The sequence below is a fragment of the Globicephala melas genome, chromosome 10, assembly GCF_963455315.2.
Source record: "Globicephala melas chromosome 10, mGloMel1.2, whole genome shotgun sequence".
In the NCBI taxonomy this organism is placed as follows: Eukaryota; Metazoa; Chordata; class Mammalia; order Artiodactyla; family Delphinidae; genus Globicephala; species Globicephala melas.
The window spans coordinates 41,794,698-41,814,327 of NC_083323.1; the positions used below are offsets into that span (position 1 = coordinate 41,794,698).

At 39.5% G+C, this 19,630-nt stretch overlaps 1 protein-coding gene across 1 annotated transcript in view; it reads left to right on the top strand.

The window, feature by feature from the left end:
* BBS10 (Bardet-Biedl syndrome 10) overlaps positions 1-15,592 on the top strand; it is an 81,297-nt gene extending 65,705 nt beyond the window's left edge. Inside the window, exon 4 of the transcript XR_004041656.2 lies at positions 15,181-15,592. The gene's annotated coding sequence lies outside the window, so the exon portion shown is untranslated. The remainder of the gene's footprint in view (positions 1-15,180) is intronic.
* Positions 15,593-19,630: the final 4,038 nt, after the last annotated feature.

The window sequence follows — 19,630 nt, forward strand, 5'->3', positions numbered from 1 at the left end:
TTGTAGGGTGAAGGTGTCGGGAAGGAAGACATTTTCCTTCTTCCCTTCTACGTTCTTCTGGCAGGTCTAAGAATTAAACTGACATGAGACAGATTAACAGGAGAAAATCGAACAAAGTTTAACAACATGTGTACATGCGAGAGACCCAGGAAAACTGAGTAACTCCCCCAAATGGCTGAAGCCCTCACCGTAAATACCACCTTCAGCTAAGGATAAAAGATGTTGGGAGAGTCAGTTACCAGGAAGTTACCAGGAAAAGCACAGTGAACAAGAATGATTATGATGCAGCTTTAAGTCCTGCCTTTTCCCCTTTTCCACTGATAAGAGTTTCTAGAGCTTTCCTCTTCCACGTACAAAGAGGGAGACACACTTACAAATAGAGACTTCCCTTACAAATGTAAATATTTCTTACAGAAGGGCAACTCCTACTTTGTTTTCAGAACCCTTCCCACGCCTACATTTCTCAGAAAATAACCACCTTAAAACAATTAATATGCCAAAGAGATATATTTTAGGGTGGCAAATTCTGATCCCCTACAAAGGGAGGGATAAAGTCATTAGTTTTTTGGTTTGGGGCTTTTTTCCAATCTAGGAGTCAATCAAGAATCACCCTGTCAAAACAAATTTATGGTTACCAGGCGATGGTGGGGGAGGGATAAATTGGGAGATTGGGATTGACATATACACAGTATATGTCAATATACTATATATGTCTATATATTAAATAGATAACTAATAAGAACCTGCTGTACAGCACAGGGAACTCTACAGTACTCTGTAATGGCCTATATGGGAAAAGAATCTAAAAAAAAAAAGAGTGGATATATGTATATGTATAACTGATTCAGTTTGCTGTACACCTGAAACTAATACAACATTGTAAACCAACTATACTTCAATAAAAATTAAAAAGAAAAAAAAAAAAAGAATCACCCTGTCGACTGAAAGCAAACGTACAACCTAAAAGTTGAGAATTATGTTTTATTCGGCAAAATTTCTAGGGACTCAAGCCTGGAAGGCATCCTCTCAGGTAGTACTGAGGCACAGCTCTGAAGAGGTAAGGGCGGAGCCAGGATATATAGGAGTTTCTGTCCCAGAAACCAGATAATCAGAACATCAAAAGATTACTGTTAGTTGAAGAAAACCAGACATCTCAAGTTAATGAATTTGGCACTTTTCTGTGTATGGGAAGATGCAAGAATCTGGGCTCACTGAAATCATTCCTTTGATATGCACTTTAGGTATCTAGGGCCAGTATCGTGTTTTTCTCCATCCTGAATCCCCATCAGGGTGCATAGCTGGGGCAGCTGCAGTGCTGATGGCTTGGTGGCCACAACATCCTTTGTTTACTGATATGGCAGGCAACATTCCACAACCCATAACATTTTTTTTCATGTTGTATAGTAATAAAGTTATGAAAACACGAAGAAAGTCTTCCTGTTACATAGAGGTCAAATTAGACTGCTTGGTGTAATTGGTGGAAATGTTAAAACACTAAACACATTTTATGGAAATAGAATGCATAGTCTCCAAAATTCTAAGGGAGTGAGGAGAATAAATGCCTACGGCCTTCCAGCTTTAATTTCACAGTTTTTTCCAAGACTGTTATTCCTTAATGATATGCACCTGTTTTTCCTTCTGTAGGCTTCTGCTATGATTTTATATTTATCCTAAAATTTAGGTAGAATAAAAGCTATGTCAGATGAGGGAATTTTTAAAACAAGTAAAAGTTTGCTCGCTGTGCTCACATGTTTTTAATAAATGAATTTGCACTTTGCACATTTGCAAATCCTTGCACTCTTAAACACTGATTTCTTCACCTCTCTTGGGCATACTTTTTCCATGTCCTCACATGCAGCAGTGAAACATAGGTGTTTGTGAAATGCAGTCGTTTCCTGATAGCTCATTCTTTTTTGTGGCAATAAACTGTAATGTCACAGCATCTGTCTTACAAGATTTCATTTAAGAATAAAAATGTTCTTAACAAGTAATGTAAGCAGATAGGGTTGGGGGGGGGCCCTGTGTTACTGATCTCAGGTTCAGCTGCTTGCCACTTGAAAGCCAATATTTGAGAGACAAGGGTTGGTTGGAAAGGAGAGTTTCCTTTATTCAGGAGGCCAGTAACCTGGGGAGAAGGTGGACTGGCATCTAAGAACCAACTCTGAAGATTCTACTTGACCATGAGAGTTTATAAAGGGAGAAAGGGGAAGCTAATCACAGTTAATCATATGGGGAGGGGGTCAGAGTCTTTGTTACCTTCCTCTTTGTGCAGACTTTCTTCTGATTGGTTGGTGGTGAGGTAACAGGGCGGTGCTCCAGGACTCCTGTGCTCTGCCTGAAGTTACCATCCTCCACCTGGGTGGGGGCCTTATTTCCTGCAGAAGAACTCAAAGATATTGTTATGTACATCCCTTGAGGAGGAACCAGGACCCTGCTTTATCACTGCACTATTGCTTCCTGATTGCTCATCCTTTGTTACCTGCATTCCCTCACTTTTCTGAGAGGAACTGTTTGAATCTGCCCTTTGGGACTCAGGGAGGGACTAGAAGGCTGAAGCCTCTTCCTTACAAATGAGAGATGGGGGACACGCAAAGGATTGGTACCTGGGAGGGTCCTGCTTGGTTTCACCCAGAGAAGGAGAACCAGGTTTGGCCTAAGCTATTCTGTGTTCTAAGCCTGGCCACAGTGCTTGCCCTTGAATCTGTCTCAGTAATTAATGACCTTAAGGGCAGTAAGGGAATGCAGGAACAAAGGAAAAGTAGTCAGCTAACAATACTTCAGCTTCTAAACAGAGTCTTAGTTCTTCCTTAAGGGATATATAATCTGATACATATCTTTTAAGTTCTGCAGGAACTAAGGTCCCCACCCAGGTGGAGGATGGTAACTACATGCTAAGACCCCAGACTGGTCAGAACCTAAGGAATGATGATGTTGACCTTTTCTGATCCTTGTGAATTCAATCAACTGAGGCTTGGACTCTGGCAACCTTTGCGCCAATTCTATACTGAATTATCTTCTGCTCAAGCCCCTTCATGCATATGCATACACCTCCCAACCCCCTTCATGAATATGCATGTTCCCTTAGCTAAAACTTCCCCAGTTTTGCTGTTCAAGGAGACACTGCTTTGGGAAAGACCCCTAGTGTTCTCCTTACTTGCTGTAAGTGATAAATCCTTCCTTTCCTGCTCTTCCGCTTGGTTGTGTCTTTTGGCTCAACACCCACCAAGAGGAGAATCCAGTTTTCAGGTCACAGAAACACATTGAAAACAGACAGACATTGGGTATTAGAGATCAATACTCCTAGGTATTTATTTGGGGTCACCAGCATATTTTTATTTGGACCCAAGAGTTCATTGGAAGACTGGCATTTTTTTGAATATTTATGAAAAAAATAAGAAGCAAAAAGACCTTTTCAAACAAAAATCTTGACTCCTTAAAGATTATTAAAAATGATTTGCTTTATGTTATTTTATTTTATTTTTGGCCACACCACGCAGCATGTGGGATCTTTGTTCCCCAACCAGGGATTGAACCCGTGCCCGCTGCATTGGAAGTGGGGAGTATTAACCACTGGACCACCAGGGAAATCCTTGATTTGCTTTATTTTAAAGATACAAGTAATTGAGGATCAGAAGGATAATGTTGTCTGTGTAGTGTATATATGGAAACAATAAACAATAAATTTCTGTATATATGCAACACAGTACATAGGTGAATCTCTATGCATCTAAGTCAATGCTATTCGAAGTGTGGGCCGTGGCCAGTTACCAAATAGCAAAGTATTTGTTACCAGTTGTTGAAATAAATGTCTAGACACAAGGTGGAGCCGCCTCTGCCCTGGGTGTCACGTCAGCAAACCAAAACTTAGATAACTTTCATGTCCCTGTAAATGCTCTGCCTCATCAGAAATGCAGGATATCCAGTCAGCCAACCCCAAACGCTAAGCCACATCTGGGTTCCATACTTATTTCCTTGCTCCTTCTTACCCCAGATGAGGTTGACTGTGTGGCTTCAGCCATCAGATATTTTCTATTTTTTTTCTTGTTCTTTATTTCCTATCTTATAAAAACATCCTGCCTTCCACCCTGTTTTGCAGTTCTCCAAGGGGAGACTGTCTCTACTTCATGAAGTGTTAAATAAAGGATGTTTATAACACCTAAATTGTCTTCTTTAATCATTTTTAAACACAATCCGTAAGGAAGTAAGTATTGCATGGAGAGCGAGCATTTAGAAACTTTTAAAGCAATACGTCAGAGTAATTTTATATATTTTGAAACTAAGAATAGAAAACTTGGCTTGTATTTTGTGTGTCTTTTTATTCCATTTTACTAGATATTCTTTTTTGTTGTGGTTTATAAAAGCATGAGTTCATGATGGATTGGGAAAAGAAAAACTGGTTCTTCACTCAGATGATTTGAGGACCACTGTCCTGAAAATGGTGTTTGGCAGGAGTGTGGAGTGTGTGTGTGTGTGTGTGTGTGTGTGTGTGTGTGTGTGTATAAGATTAAAGGGAAAGAGAGGTGAATCAGAAAGTCATTCGATCAAATAAAATATCATTTGTGAAAGAGTTGGGGGTTATTTTTTTCCACTATATGTTACCATAGAGTTTGCAGACTCCATCTTAACAGGGGAGCTGAATACACAGGAAACACTTTCAGGAGCATTAACTTGTACATCCAAACAAGAGGTTTGAGCCCTGCAACTGGCTGAATTTGTGGACAGGATCCTTCCTCATCTGGTGAGCAGCATTCTTGGGTTCTGAGTCCCATCTCTAATTAGGAAACTAGCCATCCCAAGCAGAGAGGCCTTGGACTCCAGGGCTGCATCCCTAGGGACTCCCGATTGATGGCTGCCCTCCAGCACTAAGTTGGACTGTCAGGTGCATTTTCTTTATTCCTTTTTCTTTTAAATTGAATGCAGGGATCACAGAATAACAGCTTCTGGAGGATAGGCAAAATGGTTTTGCTCAACAGAATATAAAGAGTATTTACAGGAAAATGTTGCTATTCCACGTACAAGTGAATAAAAACATAATGAATGTTTTTATTAGTGTAACTGTAAGCAGCACAGAAAGATTCTCAGAGTTGAAAGAGCATTAAAAATCATTTAACCCAAAGATGAGGAAATGCCTGCTGAGAAGTAGCCCCCAGTCTCTGCTTAGGAAATACACGTACATCAGTGAGTGTCCTAGCAGGAAAGAGATGGCAGACTCCAGCTGGGTCACTAGAAAGTGGTGATTTGCAAAACTGTGGGCAGGCTTCATGGAAACCATAAGGAATAGTGCAGCACTTCCAAACCAGCAATATCAGGGTGCCCCTACCTTCCCTGTGCCTGAGGCGTCCACAGAGGCCATGGTTCTTGGAACTCTGAGACGATAGCTGTCTTAGTCTGCTGGGGCTGCTATAACAAAATACCATAGACTGGGTAGCTTAAACAACAGACATTCGTTTCCTACTGTTCTGGAGGCTGGGAAGTCCAAGATCAAGGTGCTGGCAGATTGGGTTCTGGTAAGGGCTTGATTCCTGGCTTGCATACAGCTGCCTTCTCACTGTGTCCTCACACGGCAGAGATCGGGAGAGCAAGCTCTGGTCTCTCTTCCTTTTCTTATAAGGAAGATAATTCCATCAAGGGCACTCCACCTTCATGACCTCATCTAAACATAATTACTCCCTACGGGCACCACTTCCAAATACCATCACTATGAGGGTTAGGGCTTCAATAAACGAATTTGGGGGGAACACAGATATTTAGTCCAAAACAGCAGCAAATGGGAAGGGCTGCCTAATAGGGGCCTATCACCTTCAAAAGAGGGATTAAGACAATCCATGGCAATATGACATAAAGGGAACCAGGGGAATAAGGACCCCGATCTCACTTTCCACAGCTCTCCTATTGGCCACACCCACCAAGAAGCAGGAGGATAAGGTGTCTAGTTGATCTGGTTCATATCAGTCAGCCTCTCTTACTACAGAGCAAGGAGGGTAAGGATCTGGAGAGGCAAACAGAAAATATACAGCCATCCTCTCAGACTACACATTCCCCTGGAATGACTAAATGCAATAATGTACTTAAGGCTCTTTGTGTACTGACAACAGTGCTACAGAAACTTAACAAATGCTAATGTGCCGGGTGTAAATTTGATAGTCCCAGACTTATTACTCAGCTGTGTACAGATTCAGGTTTTCAAAAAATGCTTAAAAACTGAGTTTGGATCTAAAGTCCCCAATTTCTGTTTAGCAGATTGCAAAAACAGAGTCTTACTAAATCATTATAACTCAGTCATTTTTGAAAAATTGATTTTCTTTAGATAAATTGCCACATTCGGGGTTTTCCTTTCCACTTTCTTCTCCATTTCTCCCCTTCTCTCCAGGCCTGATCTAAATTTCTGGAAGGGTCTTACGAATGATCTAGGTATTGGTAGTGTATGGCTCGCTGTCATCCTGTGTCCTCCGAGATATTATCATCTATTCTTCCCAGTTCTGTGGTTTCTGCCATGCACTTATGCTCTGAGTCTTCCGGGCTTTATCCTTAATACAGGCACACCTCAAAGATATTGCAGGTTTGGGTCCAGACCACCACAATAAAGCTAATATTGCAATAAAGTGAGGCACACAAATTTTTTGGTTTCCGACTGCATATAAAAGTTATGTTTACACTATACTGTAGCCTGTTAAGTGTGCAATAACATTAAGTCTAAATAATGTGCATACCTTAATCTTAAAATACTTTATCGCTAAAGAAAGCTAATCATCATGTGAGCCTTCAGAGAGTCGTAATCTTTTTGCAATAGTAACATCAAAGATCACTGATCACAGATCACTATAATAAATATAGCAATAATGAAAAAGTTTGAAATATTGTGAGAATTACCAAAATGTGACACAGAGACACGAAGTGAGCAAATGCTGTTGGAAAAATTGTACCAATAAACTTGCTCATCTCGGGGTTGTCACAAACTTTCGATTTGTAAAAATCACAGTATCTGCGAAGTGCAATAAAATGAGGTATTCCTATACTTACAATCAAGCTTTAGAATTAAAAATAAAACCAAATATCTTTCAGCCTCACTTGCCCCCTTAGCTAGATAACCACGTGCAATAAATTATCTGTGCAATCGCACACAGCAGTCTTCACAACCAGGTGTTAAAGTGTGTTATTAAGAGTCAAATGTCATAGAGTTCGGTCTGAAGTAATGGAATTAAATATCAGAGGTAATGTTTAAGAAAGACAGACAGAAAACTATGATCCTATTTATTATAAAACTTATTTTTTGGCTGCTTCATATTTATTAGGTAGTGAATAAGACTGCCCGCCCAATAGCCACACATCGGTGATGTTTGACCTACCTTGTCAGGGGAGACTTTAATTTTCATGGATGTGTAAGTTTGAGGTTTGGCTCTACATTGAGTTTCTGCTTCCAGATAATAACTCTTTTCAGCCTCACTGACAAGAAAATGGAGTAAGTTTGCTGCTGGAAACTCTGGGGTTTAGTTTGGTAAGATGCCGCAAGGGAATAAAGGAATAAAACCAATTATAATTTTATTTTCTAATGTATTATGGAAGGACATTTGCACAGCTCCAAATGCTCTGAATATTGGAATTTTGACATTCTGAAACAACATAAATATGGTCTGCAGACTGTGCCAGTATCCAAACTGGGAAAGTATGGTGCCAGTTCTAGGCTTGAAGGTTGTCACCTAAATCCGACTAATGACCAAAGAATGTGGAACCATGGCAGTCAAGAGGATTGAGTTAATCTATGTCAGCTGTTTGTGGTTTGGTCCTTTGTGGTTAGTTCTGAACAGATGAGAGCCTAAAGTGTAATTCCTTTGTCTCTGTTACCATTTATGCATGCAAAAGTAAAAGAAAAATAATGAACATTCTGTCCTCCATATAAACACCTAGAGAGTCCAGTAGTAACTAATGCAAGATTCTAACTTGCTGAGGGCTCTGTTAAATTATATAAAACACCAAGTATTTACATACAGCTTCATTGCTAGGACACAATGTATCTCAATGTAATACTGTTGTCATGTCTTTTTTCAAAAATTTTATTAATTTTTATTTTTTTCCGGAACTAATTTATTTATTTACATGTTTTTTAACATCTTTATTGCAGTACAATTGCTTTACAATGGCGTGTTAGTTTCTGCTTTACAACAAAGTGAATCAGCTATACATATACATATATCCCCATATCTCTTCCCTCTTGTGCCTTCCTCCCTCCCTCCCGCCCTCCCTATTCCACCCCTCTAGGTGGTCACAAAGCACCGAGCTGATCTCCCTGTGCTCTGCGGCTGCTTCCCACTAGCTATCTGTTTTACATTTGGTAGTATATATAAGTCCATGCCACTCTCTCACTTCGTCCCAGCTTACCCTTCCCCCTCCCCATGTCCTCAAGTCCATTTTATATGTCTGCCTCTTTATTCCTGTCCGGCCCCTACGTTCTTCAGAACCTTTTTTTTTTTTTTTAAGATTCCGTATATATGTGTTAGCATACAGTATTTATTTTTCTCTTTCTGACTTACTTCACTCCGTATGACAGTCTCTAGGTCCATCCACCTCACTACAAATAACTCAATTTCATTTCTTTTTATGGCTGAGTAATATTCCATTGTATATATGTGCCGCATCTTCTTTATCCATTCATCTGTCGATGGACATTTAGGTTGCTTCCATGTCCTGGCTATTGTAAATAGAGCTGCAATGAACATTGTGGTACATGACTCTTTTTGAAGTATGGTCTTCTCAGGGTATATGCCCAGTAGTGGGATTGCTGGGTCGTATGGTAGTTCTATTTGTAGTTTTTTGAGGACCCTCCATACTGTTCTCCATAGTGGCTGTATCAATTTACATTCCCACCAACAGGGCAAGAGGGTTCCCTTTTCTCCACACCCTCTCCAGCATTTATTGTTTGTAGATTTTTTGAGTATGGCCATTCTGACTGGTATGAGGTGATACCTCATTGTAGTTTTGATTTGCATTTCTCTAATGATTAGTAATGTTGAGCATCCTTTCATGTGTTTGTTGGCAATCTGTATATCTTCTTTGGAGAAATGTCTATTTAGGCCTTCTACCCATTGTTGGATTGCATTGTTTGTTTTTTTGATATTGAGCTGCATGAGCTGCTTGTAAATTTTGGAGATTAATCCTTTGTCAGTTGCTTCATTTGCAAATATTTTCTCCCATTCTGAGGGTTGTCTTTTCGTCTCGTTTATAGTTTCCTTTGTTGTGCAAAAGCTTTTAAGTTTCATTAGGTCCCATTTGTTTATTTTTGTTTTTATTTCCCTTTCTCTAGGAGGTGGGTCAAAAAGGATCTTGCTGCGATTTATGTCATAGAGTGTTCTGCCTATGTTTTCCTCTAAGAGTTTGATAGTTTCTGGCCTTACATTTAGATCTTTAATCCATTTTGAGCTTATTTTTGTGTATGATGTTAGGGAGTGATCTTATCTCATACTTTTACCTGTACCTGTCCAGTTTTCCCAGCACCACTTATTGAAAAGGCTGTCTTTTCTTATTGTATATTCTTGCCTCCTTTATCAAAGATAAGGTGACCATATGTGCGTGGGTTTACCTCTGGGCTTTCTATCCTGTTCCATTGATCTGTATTTCTGGTTTTGTGCCAGTACCATACTGTCTTGATTACTGTAGCTTTGTAGTATAGTCTGAAGTCAGGGAGCCTGATTCCTCCAGCTCCATTTTTCTTTCTCAAAATTGCTTTGGCTATTTGGGGTCTTTCGTGTTTCCATACAAATTGTGAAATTTTTGTTCTGGTTCTGTGAAAAATGCCATTGGTAGTTTGATAGGGATTGTATTGAATCTGTAGATTGCTTTGGGTAGTATCGTCATTTTCACAGTGTTGATTCTTCCAATCCAAGAACAAGGTATATCTCTCCATCTGTTTGTATCATCTTTAATTTCTTTCATCAGTGTCTTATAGTTTCTGCATTCAGGTCTTTTGTCTCCTTAGGTAGGTTTATTTCTAGGTATTTTATTCTTTTTGTTGCCATGGTAAATCCGAGTGTTTCCTTAATTTCTCTTTCAGATTTTTCATCATTAGTGTATAGGGATCCAAGAGATTTCTTGGCATTAATTTTGTATCCTGCTACTTTACCAAATTCATTAATTAGCTCTAGTAGTTTTCTGGTAGCATCTTTAGGATATTCTATGAATAGTATCATGTCATCTGCAAACAATGGCAGCTTTACTTCTTCTTTTCCAATTTGGATTCTTTTTATATCTTTTTCTTCTCTGATTGCTGTGGCTAAAACTTCCAAAATTATGTTGAGTAATAGTGGTGAAAGTGCAAAACCTTGTCTTGTTCCTGATCTTAGAGGAAATGGTTTCAGTTTTTCACCATTGAGGACGATGCTAGCTGTGGGTTTGTCATATATGGCCTTCATTATGTTGAGGAAGTTTCCCTCTATGCCTACTTTCTGGAGGGTTTTTATCATAAATGGGTGTTGAATTTTGTCAAAAGCTATTTCTGCATCTATTGAGATGATCATATGGTTTTTCTCCTTCAATTTGTTAATATGGTATATCACATTGATTGATTTGCATATATTGAAGAATCCTTGCATTCCTGGGATAAACCCCAGTTGATCATGGTGTATAATCCTTTTAATGTGCCGTTGGATTTTGTTTGCTAATATTTTGTTGAGGATTTGTGCATCTATATTCATCAGTGATATTGGTCTGTAATTTTTTTATTTTTGTAGTATCTTTGGTTTTGGTATCAGGGTGATGGTGGCCTCATAGAATGAGTTTGGTAGTGCTCCTTCCCCTGCAATTTTTTGGAAGAGTTTGAGAAGGATGGGTTTTAGCTCTTCTCTAAATATGTGATAGAATTCACTTGTGAAGCCATCTGGTCCTGGACTTTTGTTTGTTGGAAGATTTTTAATCACAGTCCCAATTTCAGTGCTTGTGATTGGTCTGTTTATATTTTCTATTTCTTCCTGGTTGAGTCTTGGAAGGTTGTGCTTTTCTAAGAATTTGTCCATTTTTTCCAGGTTGTCCATTTTATTGGCCTAGAGTTGCTTGTAGTAATCTCTCATGATCCTTTGTATCTGCAGTGTCAGTTGTTACTTCTTTTTCATTTCTAACTCTATTGACTTGAGTCTTCTCCCTTTTTTTCTTGATGAGTCTGGCTAATGGTTTATCAATTTTGTTTATCTTCTCAAAGAACCAGCTTTTAGTTTTATTGATCTTTGCTATTGTTTCCTTCATTTCTTTTTCATTTACTTCTGATCTGATCTTTGTTATTTCTTTCCTTCTGCTGACTTTGGGTTTTTTTGTTCTTCTTTCTCTAACTGCTTTAGGTGTAAGGTTAGGTTGTTTATTTGAGATGTTTCTTGTTTCTTAAGGTAGGATCGTATTGCTATAAACTTCCCTCTTAGAACTGCTTTTGCTGCATCCCATAGGTTTGGGGATGTCATGTTTTCACTGTTATTTGTTTCTAGGTACTTTTGGGTTTCCTCTTTGAGTTCTTCAATGATCTCTTGGTTATTAAGTAGTGTATTGTTTAGCCTCCATGCGTTTGTATTTTTTACAGTTTTTTCCTGATATCTAGTCTCATAGCGTTGTGGTCGGAAAAGATACTTGATACGATTTTAGTTTTCTTAAATTTACCAAGGCTTGATCTGTGACCCAAGATATGATCTGTCCTGGAGAGTTTTCCATGAGCACTTGAGGAGAAAGCGTATTCTGTTGTTTATGGATGGAATGTCCTATAAATATCAATTAAGTCCATCTTTTTATTGTATCATTTAAAGCTTGTCTTTCCTTATTTATTTTCATTTTGGATGATTTGTCCACTGGTGAAAGTGCGATGTTAAAGTCCCCTACTATGATTGTGTTACTGTCGATTTCCCCTTTTATGGCTGTTAGCATTTGCCTTATGTATTGAGGTGCTCCTATGTTGCGTGCATAAATATTTACAATTGTTATATCTTCTTCTTGGATTGATCCCTTGATCATTATGTAGTGTCCTTCTTTGTCTCTTGTAATAGACTTTATTTTAAAGTCTATTTTGCCTGATATGAGAATTGCTACTCCAGCTTTCTTTTGATTTCCATTTGCATGGAATATCTTTTTCCATCCCCTCACTTTCAGTCTGTATGTGGCCCTAGGTCTGAAGTGGGTTTCTTGTAGACAGCATATATATGGGTCTTGATTTTGAATCCATTCATCCAGTCTATGTCTTTTGGTTAGAGCATCTAATCCATTTACATTTAAGGTAATTATCGATATGTATGTTCCTATTACCATTTTCTTTATTGTTTTGCGTTTGTAATTGTAGGTCTTTTCCTCCTCTTGTGCTTCCTGCCTAGAGAAGTTCCTTTAGCATTTGTTGTAAAGCTGGTTTGGTGGTGCTGAATTCTCTTAGCTTTTGCTTGTCTGTAAATGTTTTAATTTCTCTGTTGAATCTGAATGAGATTCTTGCTGGGTAGAGTAATCTTGGTTGTAGATTTTTCCCTTTCATCACTTTAAATATGTCCTGCAACTCCCTTCTGGCTTGCAGAGTTTCTGCTGAAAGATCAGCTGTTAACCTTATGGGGATTCCCTTGTATGTTATTTGTTGTTTTTCCCTTGCTGCTTTTAAGATTTTTTCTTTGTATTTAATTTTTGATGGTTTGATTAATATGTGTCTTGGCATGTTTCTCCTTTGATTTGTCCTGTATGGTACTCTCTGTGCTTCCTGGACTTGATTGACTATTTCCTTTCCCATATTAGAGAAGTTTTCAACTATAATCTGTTCAAATATTTTCTCAGTCCCTTTCTTCTTCTCTTCTACTTCTGGGACCCCTATAATTCGAATGTTGGTGAGTTTAATGTTGTCCCAGATGTCTGTAAGACTGTCCTCAATTCTTTTCATTCTTTTTTCTTTATTCTGCTCTGCAGTAGTTATTTCCACTATTTTATCTTCCAGGTCACTTATCCGTTCTTCTGCCTCAGTTATTCTGCTATTGATTCCTTCTAGAGAATTTTTAATTTCATTTTTTGTGTTGTTCATCATTGTTTGTTTGCTCTTTAATTCTTCTAGGTCCTTGTTAAACGTTTCTTGTATTTTCTCCATTCTATTTCCAAGATTTTGTGTTAACTTTACTATCATTATTCTGAATTCTTTTTCAGGTAGACTGCCTATTTCCTCTTCATTTGTTTTGTCTGCTGGGTTTTTACCTTGCTCCTTCATCTGCTGTGTGTTTCTCTGTCTTCTCATTTTGTTTATCTTACTGTGTTTGGGGTCTCCTTTTCGCAGGCTGCATGTTCGTAGTTCCCGTTGTTTTAGGTGTCTGCCCCCAGTGGCTAAGGTTGGTTCAGTGGGTTGTGTAGGCTTCCTGGTGGAGGGGACTGGTGCCCGTGTTCTGGTGGATGAGGCTGGATATTGTGTTTCTGGTGGGCAGGCCCACATCCGGTGGTGTGTTTTGGGATGCCTGTGACCTTATTATGATTTTAGGCAGCCTCTCTGCTAATGGGTGAGGTTGTGTTCTTGTCTTGATAGTTGATTGGCATAGGGTGTCCTGCATTGTAGCTTGCTGGTCGTTGAGTGCATGCTGGATCTTATCGTTGAGATGGAGATCTCTGGGAGAGCTTTCGCCATTTGATATTACCTGGAGCCGGGATGTCTGTGGTGGACGAATGTCCTGATCTCGGCTCTCCCATCTCAGAGGCACAGGGCTGACACGCAGCCAGCGCACCAAGACCCTCCTGCAGACATGGGAGATATCCAGGAAAACTGAGAAACTCCCGTGTTGTCACGTCTTGAGTGATAGTGTTTGGTGCTCATTGAATAACAAAAGAAGAACCAGTATAAACTGTAGAGAGATTATAAGAGCAAACACGTATTTAGTGATTTCTCTATGCCAGGCTCTGGGATAAGAACTTTTCATATATTAACTTATTTAATTCTCCTAATAACCCTATGATGTAGTTACTATTCCCATCATTTCCATTTTACTGATAAAGAAACTAAGGCAGAGTCATTTATTCAACTAATATTTATTGAGTCTCTAGTATGATCTAATACTGGCTTAAGAATTAGGAATACATCAAAGCATCCCTGACTTCATGGAATTTACCATCTAGTGGTAAGAGGAAAAAAAAAACCTATAAATTATATAGTAAGTTAGAAAGTGGTAAGTGATACCAATAAAAGTAAAGCATTAAAGAAGGAAAGGGTTCTGTGTATGTTTGTGTGCACGTGTGGATGTGCAGCTTAAAGTAAAGGATGATGGACAGTGAAAGGATGGATGGACAGAGAAGGTGACTTTTGAGCAAAAGATTGAGGGAGATAAAGAGAGACCCGGTAAACCCCTGGGAGAAGATCATGCCACAAAGAGTAAACTGCCAAGTGCAAAAGCCCCAAGGAGGTACCTGGAGTGTAGGAGACAAAGCAGGGAGGCCCCCGTGGGTGGAGTGAAGCAAGTATTTTGGGGAGGAATAGAAGAGGTCAGAAAAATAGCCGGATTCTGTGGGCTTTGCAGACCTTAAATTTTATGGAGCTGAGAAGCCTTTGGAAGGTTTTGAGCAGAGAAATTATATGATCTGACTTGTGCTGTAAAAATATCATCTGGATGTTATATTAAGAATAGACTGTGTGTGGGCAGGCAGTAGATGGGGTGCTGGTAGGTTAGGGCAGGAACCAGAGAGATGAGATAGGAGACAACTATAATAAGCTGGGGGTTCTGGAGACTATTAACAATAACATGGAGAGTAATGAGAGGGGGTTGAACCAGTGTAGCTGCACTGGAGGTGGTGAGAATCATCAGATTCTGAGAATATTTTGAAGGTGGAATTCCTAGGATTTGCTAATAGATTGGATATGAGATAGAAAGAAGAGTAAGAATGACACCAAACTTTTTGGCCTGACTTACTGGAAGGGTGAGGTTGGCATTGACTGACATTGGGGGAGACTTAGAGAAGAGCAGGATTGCTACGATCAGGAGTTCAGTTTCTATGTGTTACGTTTGACATGATGACAAGACATCTGTGGCAGGCAGGACAATGGCTCCCCAAAAAGGGTCTTCCAGATACTAATTCCTGGAACCCGTGACAGGGCAAAGAGGAGTTAAGGTAGCAGATGGAATTAAGGATGCTAATTAGCTGACCTTAAGCTAGCATTATCCAGGTGAACTCAATGTAATCACAAGTCTTTTGTTGTTGTTTTTTTTTTTGCAGTACGCGGGCCTCTCACTGTTGTGGCCTCTCCCGTTGCGGAGCACAGGCTCCGGACGCGCAGGCTCAGCGGCCATGGCTCACGGGCTCAGCCGTTCTGCGGCATGTGGGGCACGAATCTGCGTCCTCTGCATCGGCAGGTGAACTCTCAACCACTGCGCCACCAGGGAAGCCCCACAGTCTTTAAATGTGGAAGAGGGAGACAGAGGAGTCAGTGTCAGAGTGACGCGATGTGAGAAAGATTTGACTGGCTGTTGTTGGCTTTGAAGACAGAAATGGCCACGGGCAAAGGAATGCGAGCAGTCTCTAAAAGTTGGAAAAGGCAAGATAATGGATTCTCTCCGTAGAGCCTCTAGAAAGAAATGCCACTCTGCTGACACCTTGACTGTAGACCAGCGAGACCCATGTTGGACTTCTGACCTCCAGAAATGTAAGGTAATGAATTCGTGTTGTTTCAAGCCACTGGGTTTGTGATAATTTGTTGCAACAACAAAAGGATTATATAACATCCAAGTGGAGATATCTAGTAGGCAGCTGGATATAAATGTCTGAATTTTGGGTAGCGGTCCAGGATGGGGATATAAATTTGGAGTTATTGATGATACTTAAAACTAGGAGACCTGATGGGATCAAGGAAGTCAGTACAGACAGAAGAGAAGAGGGGAGGGAAGATGAAGGGGAGGGGAAAAGGCAAGGACTGAGCTTGGAGGAACTCTGACATTAAGAGATCAGGAAGATGAGAAGGAGCCAGCAAAGGAGACCTGGAAGGAGAAGCTAGTGAGGTAGGAGGGCAACCAGGTGTGTATGCTGCCTGGAAGCCAGATAAAGGAAGTGTTTCAAGGAGAAACATGTCAAATGCTGATACATGTCAAAATGACATGATACATGTCAAATGCTGCTGATGGGTCAGGTAAGATGCGGATGGGGAAATGAATGGATCGTTGGATTGAGCAATGTAAAGGTTATTGGTGACCTTGACGAGAGCAGTTTGAGCAGAGTGGCATGGGCTAAAACCCTTTGGAGTAGATTTTAGCAAGAACAGGAAGTTTGGAATTGAAGACAGTGAGTATAGACTCCTTTTTGAAAGAGTTTTGTTATAAAAATGAGCTGAGAGTGGGATAGCTGGAAATGAAAGTGCAGTGTTTGTGAGTGAGAGAAATAACAACATATTTGTGTTTTAATGAGAATGATCCAGCAGAGAAGATCAGAGAGGTTAGGTCACTAGCTCAAGGTCACGTGACCGTGTAGAGCAGAGATGAATTGTCCCAGCTGAGGGACAAGCCCATCCCCAGAAGCGGAGCCACTTACCTAACCCAGCAGCTGACCACACACTCATGAGTGAGCCCAGCCAAGACCAGCTTAATAATGCTTGCAGTTTTAATCCACTAAGTTTATAGGTGGCTATTATGGTTAAAAAAAAAAATAAAAAAGATAACTGATATTGGGTCAAATTAATTACATGTGTTTGGGGTACACGTGACCACCTAAGTTCAAGATCACAGCTGACTAATATATGCCAGGGGCATTATTAGTTTCATTATAATGAGATTGTAAGAGATCTTTTGCTCTCAAAGGTCTGCCCAGGTACAATAATATATATTTTATGCTAAATTTCTTTTTTTAAAATTTAATTAATTAATTTATGGCTGCATTGGGTCTTCGTTGCTGCGCGCGGGCTTTCTCTAGTTGCGGCGAGTGGGGGCTACTCTTCATTGTGGTGCACGGGCTTCTCACTGCGGTGGTTTCTCTTGTTGTGGAGCACGGGCTCTAGGTGCGTGGGCTTCAGTAGTTGTGGCTCGCGGGCTCTAGAGTGCAGGCTCAGTAGTTGTGGCGCACAGGCTTAGTTGCTCCACAGCATGTGGGATCTTCCCGGACCAGGACTCGAACCAGTGTCCCCTGCATTGGCAGGTGGATTCTTAACCACTGTGCCACCAGGGGAGCCCTATGCTAAATTTCTAATTTCCTTTTTCACTTGAAAAAAAAATAGGAACGTAATCACCTTCAGCAACTTATTTACAATATGAAAATTGATATATCTTTTTCTCAATAGGTGGCAAAATAAGAATAAATAACACTATCACTGTTCTCTGAATGCTTGTCTAGACAACACCAAGTAACTGCTTTTTCTTGTCCTAATATGCCATAATTTAAATTTTTTACACTTTGCTTTCATTTCTTTTATAAAATCATGGGGGAATAGTTTGTAACTCAAATGTATTTTATTTGAAAAGATCATTTTCCTATGTTAGCTTGATTGTGATGATTATTTCACAATGTATACATATGTTGAAACATCAAGTTGTATGTCTTAAATACATACAATTTTTCTTTGACAGTTATACCTCAATAAAGACAGGGGAAAAAAAGAAAATAAATTTTGGTTCTTCAAAATGAATTCACCAGAAAAAAAAAAAAAAAAAAAGAAGGAAGAAAGAAAACGAAAGCATCATTTTCCAAAGCCTTAATTGGCCTTAGCACTGACCCACAAGTAATTGTCTGCACAATTACTTTTAGGGTATTATGACTTTGGTGCAAGAAAAATTGCGATGGCTATAAACTCATCAGCTTTTAGCTTTAGCTGTTAAGATCTAGGAATAGAAGCTAGGAATAAATTTCTTCTTGATGAATCCATTCCTTTTCTCAAAAAGTCTAGATCGAGGAGACCGGAAGTATAAATGAGTTAGGAACAAAATCTTCTTTTGCAGCACTTATGCCTTTTCATGAGTCTCTAAGCACAGAACTTCTTGCCTTGTATTCATTCCTCTTTTCCCTCTTTCCTGTGGAGTAAGGATATTGTGGTTCTCCTTAGGGTCATGATCCCCCATGGCCTCCCTTCTCTCTCCTCCCCCATTGCTCTCACAATCCCATATCAGAGGAATAGGAAGCACTATGCCTTTGCTGGTGCTTTCTTTGTGTAAGTCTAGTAATTCCTAGTTTTACCAGAATTTATATTCTTCACCAGACTGCATCGCCAGTCTATGTGTACCTTTGATGTAAGATACTGTTTGAGGCCTATAACTTCGCAGATTAGGTAAGATGTATACCTGGTTTCCTACAGACACGGGACAGAAATTTGCAAGTTTAAAATCTAAGAAATGCGTTTGCCCAAAGGCATAGTGATGCGTTAATAACTGTTCCTGTCCACAGAGGTTTTTGAGTCACTTTGGCTCTATCATTATACAATGACTTTTCTCTGGCATATCAGGAAGCATTTAAGAGAGAGCAACTTTGTTCATGACTATATGACAGATGATGGAGAAATCATTGCTGTGGAGGTGTCTTGATTAGAATTAAGGGAGCTATTCTGAACTTGACATCCACTGTAGAGCCTAACTGGATATCTCTTCCACATTTGGTCTCCAGGTATTAAGCACTTTCTTACATTAAGCTTTTCCTTGTCTATATCATAGGGTGTCAGCCAGCACTTCTATATAAATAATAGTTGGATTGAACACATATTCCAGGAAATATTCAAAGATGTTTGTATACATTACCTCCTAAGATGGGAATTTGAATGCACAAAGCAGTTGAATTTCACACATATTAATTTTTAAAATTTCTTAGACATAAAAACAGTCTTCAAAGTTCTTTAAGGTCATTTTGTCATAGAATAAAAAGCAAATATATGACTTGGAGAAGTACTGAAAGAGAAACAAGCACTCTGAAATGTGTTTCTGTTAAAGCAATCAGTTGGTTCATAGGAAGACCAAACAAGAAAGCATGACAGGGAGTAATGCAGCAATTGGACAGCCATGAAAGAAGGGCATTTTTGGCAAAGGCAAGGTGTGATCTTGAAACAGAAGAGATGGAAATCATAATGAAACCACAGCTACATGCAATAATGTAGCTTTTTTTCTTTTTCTTTTTAAGTTGTGGCTTGAGTGTAGCTGAGTTTTAAAACCAGGTGGCTGAGAAAATGCTTGCGCTAACTTATATCTTTCTTATGAAGTGTATGACGCCAAACAAATTGCATAGTTTCCAGGAATGGTGGACTTAGTATAGTCATGTGCCCCAGGACAGGGGGAGAAGTTTGGGATGAAAAAGTGTATTAAATATCTATCGCTGCATAACAGATTACCCCAAAATTTAGCAACTTAAGACAACAGAAATATTTACATTATCTCATATAATTTCTAAGGGTTCAGAACTTAAGAACAGCTTAGCCAAATGGTTCTGGCTCTTGAAGTTGCAGTCAAGCTGCCATCTTCTGAAAGCTTGACTGAGGCTTTGAGGAGAATCCACTTCCAGATGCATTCACATTGCTGTTGGCACAAGGCTTCAATTTCTCACCTTTTATTTTTATAACCTAATCTAGAAAATGACAGTTACTTCTGCTGTATGCTAATGATCAAATAGACCAACTGTAGTAAGATCTGACTGGTGACTACACAGCGTGTGAATATCAGGAGATGGACTGTGGGAGGCCATCTTGGAGCTGGCTTTGTTTATGGTT